Genomic DNA, 13,226 nt, shown 5'->3' with positions numbered 1-13,226 from the left:
CAGTGGAGATGCGGGAGGAACTGAATGTTTGTAGAATGCCTTCTATGAATTCCATCAGTCATATTCTGATGATGACCCCCATGGTCAGATTCAGCAGTGCAATAAAGAGACTCATAATATGAGTTCACATCTCTATCTTTGAGCAGCTCATCCATCTGTGTGTTTTCTTTAGTAGAATGAAGTGGATGTACCTCTGTGTGAAATATGGTTGCAGTGGAACAGAGAGGCGAGATACGGTATGTCGCAGGATGGAGAGAGAGACAGGGATAGACAGAGAGGGAGAGAGAAAGTATCAGCTAAGACACAAGTGCAGACTGTTGAAGTAACAATGTTTATTGCAACAACAGGGGCGGGCAAACCCGACCTGGCCTATCGATCCGGATGGTGAAAGCGATGAGTCGAGATCCATCGGTAGTTTACTTCCTCCGATAATCCGTGCAGGAACGTGTTGAACAGCGCTTCTGGGTTCCTGGCACTCTCCGCTGCTAGCGTGCAGAAATCCACCGAATAGTCTGCCACACTAAGGGAGTCCTGACGAAGCTGGAGTAACTTCTGGGCAGCCTCTCTCCCAGACACCGGAGGCTCGAAAACTTTTCTCACCTCCACCACGAATACCTCCAGACTGAGGCAGACGGCGGATTGTTGCTCCCACACCGCCATGGCCCAGGCGAGTGCCCTCCCAGACATCAGCGAAATAATGTACGCTATTGTCGAGCAGTCTGAGGGGAACGAAGAAGGCTGCAGCTGGAAAACGAGGGAGCACTGGGAGAGAAAGGCCCGGCAGGTTCGGGAATCTCCATCGTAGCACTCCGGGGTGACGACGCTGCTACCAGCTGGGTTACTGAGGGACTGGAAGATTACCGTCGTGGTAGACTGCCTAGTAGGCAACCCACGGAATTGCTCCCGCAAAGCGTCATTGCTAGGTCGTGATGTTCGGCCACGTCCTGGAACCCTTCCATCAGACCATGAAGCAACTCCCCATGTCTACCAAAGAGGGCTCCTTGGGAGGAGATGGTGTTGCGGAGCTGGTCCAAGTCTGCTGGGTCAGTCATGGCCAGTTCGTACTATCAGGTTTCAGGTAAGACCAAGTGCTGACTGTATGAAGTAACAATGTTTATTGCAACAACAGGGGCAGGCAAACGGCAGGACAAGGCAGGCAGGGGTCGAAAATCCAGAGTAGTGGGGCCGAGGTACAGGACGGCAGGCAGGCAGGCCCAGGGTCAGGTCAGGCAGAGGTTGGTAATCCAGAGTAGGGGCAAAGGCACAGGACGACAGGCAGGCTCAGAGTCAGGACAGGCAAGGGTCAAAAACAGGAGGGTGAGGAAAAAGAGAGACTGGGGAAAATCAGTGGAGGGGGGTGGAGACAAGCCCAAGGACAGGTGAAACAGATCAGGGTGTGACAAAAAGTGTGTAAGAGAGAATTGAGAAGTGACCAGCTGCCTAAGAAGGAGCAGGCTAGGAACACAGGCACAGAGATCGCCAAAGACATCTGTCAAAAAGAGAAAAATCTGCCACCTTCGTTTTTTACTGCTTTCTTTTACCATCCCATCGGGAGGCCTAATATTATTATATTAGTTAAAAATCATAATTCTGCTGTAAGGGGAAGTTTGAGTCACAGAGCAGTGAGCTAACGGAACTTAACCGGTCCTGGTTCTTCCACCTCTGAGGGGACTAAGAGGCATGCCAGTTTGAATCACTGGCATGATGAGGGGAAAATAGGGCAGTAGTTGGCTTCAACAGCTCTCTCTTTCTTTCTTTCTTTCTCTTTCTCTCTCTCTCTGTCTCTCTCTCTTTCTCCCCGTCTTTCTCATTCTTTCTCTCTCTCTCTTTCTCTTACACACAATCCCTGGCTCTTTTCAGGTTTGAGATGGTGACATCATCAGAGAGTGACGGTATGATAGATGTACTCTGAGTATCCTGCCACCCCTCCTACCACCTGCCTGCCTGTCCAGTGAATCTCTCTACACCAGGAGGTCATTCAGTACGGAGGAGTCCTAATGGAAAGAACAGAACGTGGCAGTCAGTGGGTGCTTACTATAACTCCTTCACACGTCATATTTCCATATTCCCACTCACATTGAATCAAGTTGGACCGGGTGGGCACCACCACACATAGAGCTCAAACACACCAAGATGAACAGTCAAAAACAGAGAGTGGCCGTCCTATCACCTCTGTACACAATAGCAGACGTAATTTTCTGTTAATTTCCCGACAATTCTACATGTTGAAATGTTCATCAAAACCCAGCAGGCGATTGCTAACACACTGCAGCCGCAGTGATTTTAGCCATTCGTCTTCGTGATGTATCTTAGCTCAGTCAGGTCTGGAGACACGTCACTCAACTCTCTGCAAACATACAATTATGAATATAACTACTGTTCCCTGAAAGATGGAAGGAGGTGTAGCATACTATGGGGAGTCAATGACCAATCGTATTCACATGAAGCAAACTGAAATCATGCCCAACGGGCCAATGGACGCCGAGACTGCCGTCGGAAGCACAGCCTTCCTGGCTATAATACTCGCATACATTTCCTCAATTCTACCTCATTCCCTCCTTCAAGAAGCAGTAGTTACAGTTGAAGTCGGAAGTTTACATACACTTAGGTTGGAGTCATTAAAACTCGTTTTTCAACCACTCCACAAATGTCTTGTTAACAAACTATAGTTTTGGCAAGTCGGTTAGGACATCTACTTTGTGCATGACACAATTTTTCCAAAAATTGTTTACAGACAGATTATTTCACTTATAATTCACTGTATCACAATTCCAGTGGGTCAGAAGTTTACATACACTAAGTTGACTGTGCCTTTAAACAACTTGGGAAAATCCAGAAAATGATTTCATGGCTTTAGAAGCTTCTGATAGGCTAATTGACACCATTTAAGTCAATTGGAGGTGTACCTGTGGATGTATTTCAAGGCCTACCTTCAAACTCAGTGCCTCTTTGATTGACATCATGGGAAAATCAAAAGAAATCAGCCAAGACCTCAGAAAAAAAATTGTAGACCCCTACAAGTCTGGTTCATCCTTGGGACCAATTTCCAAATGCCTGAAGGTACCACGTTCATCTGTACAAACAGTAGTACGCAAGTATAAACACCATGGGACCACGCTCAGGAAGGAGACAGGTTCTTTCTCCTAGAGATGAACGTACCTTGGTGCGAAAAGTGCAAATCAATCCCAGAACAACAGCAAAGGATCTTGTGAAGATGCTGGAGGAAACAGGTACAAAAGTATCTAGATCCACAGTAAAACGAGTCCTATATTGACATAACCTGAAAGGCCGCTCAGCAAGGAAGAAGCCACTGCTCCAAACCGCTATAAAAAAGCCAGACTACGGTTTGCCACTGCACATGGGGACAAAGATTGTACTTTTTGGAGAAATGTCCTCTGGTCTGATGAAACAAAAATAGAACTGTTTTGCCATAATAACCATCGTTATGTTTGGAGGAAAAATGTGGAGGCTTGCAAGCCGAAGAACACCATCCCAACAGTGAAGCACGGGGTGGCAGCATCATGTTGTGGGGGTGCTTTGCTGCAGGAGGGACTGGTGCACCTCACAAAATAGATGGCATCATGAGGAAGGAAATTTATATGCATATATTGAAGCAACATCTCAAGACATCAGTCAGGAAGTTGAAGCTTGGTCGCAAATGGGTCTTCCAAATGGACAATGACCCCAAATATACTTCCAAAGTTGTGGCAAAATGGCTTAAGGACAACAATGTCAAGGTATTGGAGTGGCCATCACAAAGCCCTGACCTCAATCCCATAGAAAATGTGTGGGAAGAACTGAAAAAGCGTGTGCGCGCCAGCAAGGAGTCTTACAGACCTGACTCAGTTACACCAGCTCTGTCAGGACGAATGGGCCAAGATTCACCCAACTTATTGTGGGAAACTTGTGGAAGGCTACCTGACATTTCACATTCTTAAAATAAAGTGGTGATCCTAACTGACCTAAGACAGGGAATTTTTACTTGGATTAAATGTCAAGAATTGTGAAAAACTGAGTTTAAATGTACTTGGCTAAGGTGTATGTAAACTTCCGACTTCAACTGTACATGTATATTCATATCTGTACGTTCCTTTTCAGTTGGTCACTCTGTATAACATACTATGGGGACATACAATACAGTCGCCAGGCGCGAACTCCAAACAGGAAGGGTGTATTGATAGTACGTGGAGATCCCCAATGCGCTTGGGCGATGCCAAGGCCATGAGCAGGGCAGTCTTGTAAGAAAGGACCTTCAGGTACACAGACTCCAGTAGATTAAATGGAGGCTCACAGAGCATCCAGGACCAAAGCCAGGTCCTAGGTTTGTGCCATAGTCTTATAACAACAGACCCTTCTGACGGACCCTCTCCACGGTGGTCTGAATCAGGTCCACCGGAGGAAACGCATAGAGCAGGGTCCAAGGCCACTGATAATCCAAAGCATCCGTCCCAACGAAATGCCCAGATCCCTCATTGAGAAAAAGAGTCAACAATGCGCGATGCGTAAAGCTCTATGTCGTCCCTGCTGAACCGGTCCCATACAGTATCTGGGCAACCACCGAGGGGTGCAGTCTCCACTCCATAGAGATAGGATCCCCAATGGAAAGTAGATCCGCACCTATGTGGACAGATCCGGGAAGATACATCGCCCTGAGCTTCAGGAAATGCACACTGGTCCTTATGAGCAAATAACGGTTGATGTACCCCTGTTGATGTACCCCACCGCCGTCCTGTTGACGGACCTTAACACCTCCAACATCGGAAGGAAACACTGCAGCACTAGCAAAACAGTCAGTAGCTCTAGGTAATTGATATGCAATGCCATTTGCACTGTTGACCAAATCACAGCGCTCCCTATCCCAGTAAGAGTGCATCTGTCATAATTACCCTGCGGGACACTACCCTGGCCATGAGAACCCCCTGCAACAGCAGTCGCGGGTCCCTCCAAGGAGTCAATGCCCTTAGGCACGACGGGGATACCTTGAGCAACCGATGGCAGTGGCAAGATGCTTCCAGACGTGTAGCAATCACCCAGAGCAGAAACAGATGCATCAACAAAATGTGCAGAGGCACCACAGCTATCATAAAGGCCATCAGACCCATCAGACCCATTTTGAACTTGCAAACCTTGAGCTGCTTGTTTTAAACACAAGTCCAGGATGGGACGCAACGTTTCATCTCTCTTGGGAATGAAGAAGTACCGGCTGCCCCAACCACTCTGTACTTCTGACACGGGAACCACCCGAATATCCTGCTTTTGAAGGAAAGAGGAAATATTATCTCTCAAGAGGTGCTAGGACCTCAGGGACCACTGACGTAATGATGCCACGAAAAGGAGGAGGACACATAGCGAACTGTAAACCATAAATCCCACGTCACCGTCCTCATCACTGATGGGGAAACTGCGCATGCCCACTACTGGACGGAGCATTCTGCCAGTCTCCCATACATTATGTCCTACCCTGAGGACTGGGATAAAAAAAAATGTGTCTTTCTTGTTTTCATTTCCACCACTCTTGACAACCGTGTGTCTGAATGTGGAGAAGGAACTGTGTTTATTATACCCAGACCTAGATGATACTGTACTCTCGATACTCCTGAACAAAGAGGAACCTTGGGTAGAAAAACTATGTTATTTTGTGGTACCTCTGTTCTGATACCTGGCACACATTGGGTTCGGGGACTTCAGCAACCAGTAACTTTCCCCCATTGACCAAGCCACTTGAGAGCACTGTTGCCCTTGTTGGCGAAACTGGCTCATCCAAATACATCTGCTTGTGCCTCTCAGGAATCTGGGACAGCGTCAACCAGAGGTGATACATCTACATCTATATGATACATCTGCAGCATGGTGACCACATTCAACGACCAGGCCGCCTCACCATCAGCCTGATACACTTCGTCCAGCTGATACGCTGAGAACCAGCATTGTTTACTCAGAAGCACTGTGCTAGGATTAGCCCACTCGATAGCCTCTGGAGCTACATAGCTCGCCATCCATAGGCAGTGTGCTAACGAACCCCACCTCCTCCATACCCTTTACATTCATGAACTCATCATAACCTGGTAGCACCAGCCTGGCTGAATGAGGGGAATCCCAGGTTGCCTTTAGCTCATCTGCAAAATCTTTAAAGCAGGGGTAAGCGGTGCTCCACTGCTGCAGCGACAGAAGGTAAAAACCTTCCCCCAAACCTGGAGGAATTCTGCTGCGGGGGAGAAGACAGTCAATCCACCCCCAGGTGATCTGACGCCCTACGACACAGCTCCATCAAAGGCGCATTAACACGAATGGTTCACTCTCCCCCACCAAATCCAAAGCCGGGGCTTCAGACTCCCACAGACGGATGTCATCTGATTCACACTCTGAAAACCCACCAGAGCCAACCAAGTCATGTCATCCCTGGAATCCAGACTCCGAACACTGCCAGAGAAACCGGCTGGGATGACACCCTTATCAACTCCAGTTCAAACTCGGCAGGTTAGCCTTTTTGAACTTACTCTTACCACTGACCATCTTACTCAAGTAAGGGAGCACTGGCTACACAAGCAGAGCAGAAAGTAGTTCACTTTTAGCAAACACAAAAACTGATACCAAGACCCAAAACTCGCAACATCTAGGGGGGCGAGTACTCTCTCCTCACTAACAGAAACCTAAGTTAGAGCTGAATCTCGTAGCCTTCTTGTTCTTAAAAAGTTGTTAATTGCGTGACACGTTCTTCCTACATGCGAGCAGAAGTGCGAAGAATTTAGGAAATGTATGTCAGCCCCTGTATTATAGCCAGGAAGGCAGGGCTTCCGAGGGCAGGCTCGGCATTGATTGGCCCGTTGAGCGTGACTTCACTTTGCTTCAGGTGAATAGGATTGATCGTTGACTCCCCATAGTGACCAACTGAAAAGGAACCAGCACTTTGACAGCCAATACTGGAATTGATCAACTGGATATGATTCATACAGCCTTCCATTCCCAAAAGTATCAGAGCCTCCATTTCTTGTGAAGTCTCTATTTGTATTTATTTGTATTTATTATGGATTCCCATTAGCCAAGGCAGCAGCTACTCTTCCTGGGGTCCAAACACATTAAGGCACTTACATTACTCATTAAACAAAGATAAAACAGTACATCATATAACATTATTACACCACTACATATCTACAATACAAAATGTATAATACCACCATACAACAATATTACAATGTACGTGTGGGTAGAGTGTGTGTGCTAGCATGTGTCTGTACCTGTGTGTGTCTCTTCACAGTCCCTGCTGTTCCATTTTTTAAATCTGATTCTATTGCTTGCTTCAATTACCTGATGTGGAATAGAGTTACATGTAGTCATGGTTCTATATATTGTGTGCCTCCCATAGTCTGTTCTGGACTTGGGGATTGTGAAGGGACCTCTGGTGGCATGTCTTGTGGGGTATTTATTTTTATTTATTTCACCTTTATTTAACCAGGTAGGCTAGTTGAGAACAAGTTCACATTTGCAACTGCGACCTGGCCAAGATAAAGCATAGCAGTGTGAACAGACAACAACACAGAGTTACACATGGAGTAAACAATAAACAAGTCAATAACATAGTAGGAAAAAAAAGAAAAAAAAAGAGAATCTATATACAATGTGTGCAAAAGGCATGAGGAGGTAGGCAATAAATAGGCCATAGGAGCGAATAATTACAATTTAGCAGAATTAACACTGGGGTGATAAATCATCAGATGATCATGTGCAAATAGAGATACTGGTGTGCAAAAGAGCAGAAAAGTAAATAAATGAAAACAGTATGGGGATGAGGTAGGTAAATTGGGTGGGCTATATACCGATGGACAATGTACAGCTGCAGCGATCGGTTAGCTGCTCAGATAGCAGATGTTTAAAGTTGTTGAGGGAGATAAAAGTCTCCAACTTCAGAGATTTTTGCAATTCGTTCCAGTCGCAGGCAGCAGAGAACTGGAAGGAAAGGCGGCCAAATGAGGTTTTGGCTTTAGGGATGATCAGTGAGATACACCTGCTGGAGCGCGTACTACGGGTGGGTGTTGCCATCGTGACCAGTGAACTGAGATAAGGCGGCGCTTTACCTAGCATAGCCTTGTAGATGACCTGGAGCCAGTGGGTCTGACGACGAACATGCAGCGAGGGCCAGCCGACTAGAGCATACAGGTTGCAGTGGTGGGTGGTATAAGGTGCTTTAGTAACAAAACGGATGGCACTGTGATAAACTGCATCCAGTTTGCTGAGTAGAGTATTGGAAGCTATTTTGTAGATGACATCGCCGAAGTCGAGGATCGGTAGGATAGTCAGTTTTACTAGGGTAAGTTTGGCGACGTGAGTAAAGGAGAATTGTTGTGAAATAGAAAGCCGACTCTCGATTTGATTTTGGATTGGAGATGTTTGATATGAGTCTGGAAGGAGAGTTTGCAGTCTAGCCAGACACCTAGGTACTTATAGATGTCCACATATTCTAGGTCGGAACCATCCAGGGTGGTGATGCTAGTCGGGCGTGCGGGTGCAGGCAGCGACCGGTTGAAAAGCATGCATTTGGTTTTACTAGCGTTTAAGAGCAGTTGGAGGCCATGGAAGGAGTGTTGTATGGCATTGAAGCTCGTTTGGAGGTTAGATAGCACAGTGTCCAAGGAAGGGCCAGAAGTATACAGAATGGTGTCGTCTGCGTAGAGGTGGATCAGGGAATCGCCCGCAGCAAGAGCAAAATCATTGATATATACAGAGAAAAGAGTCGGCCCGAGAATTGAACCCTGTGGTACCCCCGTAGAGACTGCCAGAGGACCGGACAACATGCCCTCCGATTTGACACACTGAACTCTGTCTGCGAAGTAGTTGGTGAACCAGGCAAGGCAGTCATTAGAAAAACCGAGGCTACTGAGTCTGCCGATAAGAATATGGTGATTGACAGAGTCGAAAGCCTTGGCCAGGTCGATGAAGACGGCTGCACAGTACTGTCTTTTATCAATGGCGGTTATGATATCGTTTAGTACCTTGAGCGTGGCTGAGGTGCACCCGTGACCGGCTCGGAAACCGGATTGCACAGCGGAGAAGGTACGGTGGGATTCGAGATGGTCAGTGATCTGTTTGTTGACTTGGCTTTCGAAGACCTTAGATAGGCAGGGCAGGATGGATATAGGTCTGTAACAGTTTGGGTCCAGGGTGTCTCCCCCTTTGAAGAGGGGGATGACCGCGGCAGCTTTCCAAGCTTTCCATGGGTGTCCGAGCTGTGTGCTAGTAGTTTAAACAGACAGCTCGGTGCATTCAGCTTGTCAACACTTCTTACAAAAACAAAGTATTGAAGTCAATCTCTCCTCCACTTTGAACCATGAGAGATTGACATGCATATCATTAATGTTAGCACCCAGTGTGCATTTAAGGGCCAGCCGTGCTGCCCTGTTCTGAGCCAATTGTCATTTTCCTAAGTACCTCTTTGTGACACCTGACCACACGACTGAACACTAGTCCAGGTGCGACAAAAGGCAGGCCTGTAGGACCTGCCTTGTTGATAATGTTGTTAAGAAGACAGAGCCGTGCTTTTTATGCACAGACTTCTCCCCATCTAAGCTACTGTTGTATCAATATGTTTTGACCATGACATTTTACAATCCAGGGTTACGCCAAGCAGTTTAGTCACCTCAACTTGCTCAATTTACACATTATTAATTACAAAATGTAATAGAGGTTTAGGGTTTAGTGAATGATTTGTCCCAAATACAATGCTTTTAGTTTTTGAAATATTTAGGACTAACCTATTCCTTGCCACCCATTCTGAAACTAACTGCAGCTCTTTGTTAAGTGCTGTAGGGATTTCAGTGGCTGTAGTAGCTGACGTGTATAGTGTTGAGTCATCCGCACACAATGGTTTTACTTAGGTCCTGTACCAACTGTTCTATTCTGTATTTTCCTATTTCCCGTTCGAACAAGAAAGCAAAATAATTTTTTGATATGTTTTTCTGTGATTCTTAATGTAAACATTTAGGGCAGTAGTGTATCTGTACAGGCACTCCAGTTATCACTCCAGAGGTTTAATTTATTTTCTGTTTTTCCTAATTTAATGTAGATTATACGATCTCGTCTCTTGTGAGACTGTTTGGAGAAGTATTTGTATTTGTCTAATTGCATCAGTTGCTGACTCATATGTACTGTAGTTCTATCCCTGTTCTCATTGGTCATGGTTGGGATTTTGAGGAAGTCTTGAGGGAGGTCTTTGGTCATATTTGACTTGCTGAGGCTTTAGGTCTATTAGACAACGGCAGGGAAATAACAGAGATCCCTATGGATGTGTAACTATGCTCGGCTCATAGGGTGTACAGATGAGCCACACCCCACAAAATGACATCCCAACACTTATAATTGACCTAAATAACAACTTCATAGGACGCTTTAAAGTCTTTCTAAAAAAATATATAATTCATCTCAAGTGACTTGCTGGATAAAGGTTAAGTAAAATAGGATACTTTATTACGTGATTGTCAATCATTCTGAACTCTTAGCACGAAGATCAAAGTTGACCCCTGAGACTTCTCTGAAAGATTTCCCCATGCAGTGACAGGTAAAGGGGCTGAGAGGAAAAAAAGAAGACCAAAAAAAAAAAAATATCACACTTAATCTGATTACACCCCCACATCACAGCAGATAGTAGGTTAAAATGGCGGTTGTTTGTTTGTTTCCTTAGCAGATCCCCTTATGCAGGGAACTAAGTCCTAGGGTTCATCTGACACATCCAGTATTTACACAGCTGGATATGTGCTGAAGCACTTCAAGGTGAAGTGGCTTAATCCAAAAGGTGCACAGACACACAGTCAGCAGGCAGCACTTTGTCTGCACTTGAAGCGTTTGTAGGCCTACCCTTTGTGGTACTTTTTTAACAATGCCCACCTCTCTGCTCTGCTCAGCTCGGTTTTACTCTCTCACTGGTTTGTTCCTTTTGGCTGAGAAGAGAGACATGTATACTGATGCGGAACACACACTCACACAGCAACACACACACAACACAGAGAGGGAGAGAGAGAAAGTATCTGTGGCTCTTTGTATTATGTTTCACCCCCTCCTCTATTCTCTACTCTGCTCCATACAAAAGCCACATGGAGGGTCTGCTTCTAATCTGGCATTTCTGGGGTCTTCGATTTGTTTTGCTTGTCCACCCACAATACTCTTCCCGTGCCCAAGACCCACTCAGTGCAGATTCAATTAGATAACTGAATAAAAACGCTGAAGAATTGAAATTGGACATGGTGTTCGGAAGGCAGCTGGCCCACAGCGCGAGCTACAGTACAGTCAAACGGACTGCATAGTGAAGGAGGGAATGACAGAGAGAGGGGGAGAGAAAGGGAAAAAGAGAGAGGGGAGGTAATAGATCTGAGGACTTGCTAATCACAACTAGAGGTCTAAGCTTTCTTGTCCATTTCACAGAGTCAGCAGTATTACCATGGCCTGCTGCCCACCTCCCTGTGTTACAACATACTGTTAGGTCACACACGGGTGTGATATGCATTAGAAAGAAACGGAACACAATGCTCTGTCTTTCCATAAGCCAAGGAGGATAGAGAGGATGGGTCGTAGCCAGGTAAAGCCTTGTGATGCTTTGCTTGACCACGTCATGTGCTGCTGGTGTAATGGTGTAAGCCAATGCCCTCAATGACCTGGCTTTCGTCTGGAGCTTAGTAAAACGCTCCGGGGCGGATCAGACCCAAATAAACACACCTAGAACAGACCCAGCTATTGGCTCATTCTCTCTCGGATCCTTCCCGCAACACACTGACTCTGTGTGAGATCAGATCATGGTACAACCGTACAACCGTACAAAATACGTCACAGTGGATTTACTTTACTATACTTAATGCTTTTCATTGAAGAGAACCGTGGGATACGATACCATTTAAAAAATATATATTTAACCTTTATTTAACTAGAAAAGTCAGTTAAGAACAAATTCTTATTTACAATGATGGCCTACCCAGGCCAAATCCTAACGACGCTGGGCTCTATGGGACTCCCAATCACGGCCGGTTGTGAAACAGCCTGGAATCGAAACAAGGTCTGTAGTGACGCCTCTAGCACTGAGATGCAGTGCCTTAGACCGCTGCGCCACTCGGGAGCCCCAATAACAATGTTTTTTATATAATTACTCGTCACCATGTCTGTAACAGGTTTACTAGTATCAAAGGCCGTCTCTTTCATGATCCAAGCCAGGATTAGGGTTCTGAATGGTTCAGAGGACATTGATTCCTTCAACAAGAAAAAAAAAGGCAAAAAAGAGAAAGTGATTTAAATCAGACTGTGGAGGAGTAACAATAACAAGTGTTTATACCCCGGTGACCCTGGGCAGACCCTGGATGATGATGGTAAATTCCTTGGAGGTTGTCCTCTAATAACAGAGCTTGTATTATTACCATGCTCTTCTGAAGGGATATTAGATGGAGCACGATTCAGGTGTCTTTGATTACAACCAGTCCGGTACCAGATAGTCATTAGAGTTATTGGATTGCATTGGAAGGCCTCTCTCTCTCTCTCTGGATCTCTCTCTCACTAAGGTATGTTGTTGTTGTTCTCTCTCTCTCTGGATCTCTCTCTCACTAAGGTATGTTGTTGTTGTTCTCTCTCTCTCTGGATCTCTCTCTCACTAAGGTATGTTGTTGTTGTTCTCTCTCTCTCTGGATCTCTCTCTCACTAAGGTATGTTGTTGTTGTTCTCTCTCTCTCTGGATCTCTCTCTCACTAAGGTATGTTGTTGTTGTTCTCTCTCTCTCTCTGGATCTCTCTCTCACTAAGGTATGTTGTTGTTGTTCTCTCTCTCTCTGGATCTCTCTCTCACTAAGGTATGTTGTTGTTGTTCTCTCTCTCTCTGGATCTCTCTCTCACTAAGGTATGTTGTTGTTGTTCTCTTTCTCTCTGGATCTCTCTCTCACTAAGGTATGTTGTTGTTGTTCTCTCTCTCTCTGGATCTCTCTCTCACTAAGGTATGTTGTTGTTGTTCTCTCTCTCTCTGGATCTCTCTCTCACTAAGGTATGTTGTTGTTGTTCTCTCTCTCTCTGGATCTCTCTCTCACTAAGGTATGTTGTTGTTGTTCTCTCTCTCGATCTCAAATGGCTACCCAGACTATGCAAATAGTCTGGGTAGCCATTTGATTAGCTGTTCAGGAGTCTTATAGCTTGGGGGCAGAAGCTGTTTAGAAGCCTCTTGGACCTAGACTTGGCACTCCGGTACCGCTTGCCGTGTGGTAGCAGAGA

The sequence above is a fragment of the Salvelinus namaycush genome, chromosome 37 (assembly GCF_016432855.1).
Source record: "Salvelinus namaycush isolate Seneca chromosome 37, SaNama_1.0, whole genome shotgun sequence".
In the NCBI taxonomy this organism is placed as follows: domain Eukaryota; kingdom Metazoa; phylum Chordata; class Actinopteri; order Salmoniformes; family Salmonidae; genus Salvelinus; species Salvelinus namaycush.
Note: the sequence above shows the minus strand (reverse complement) of the source record.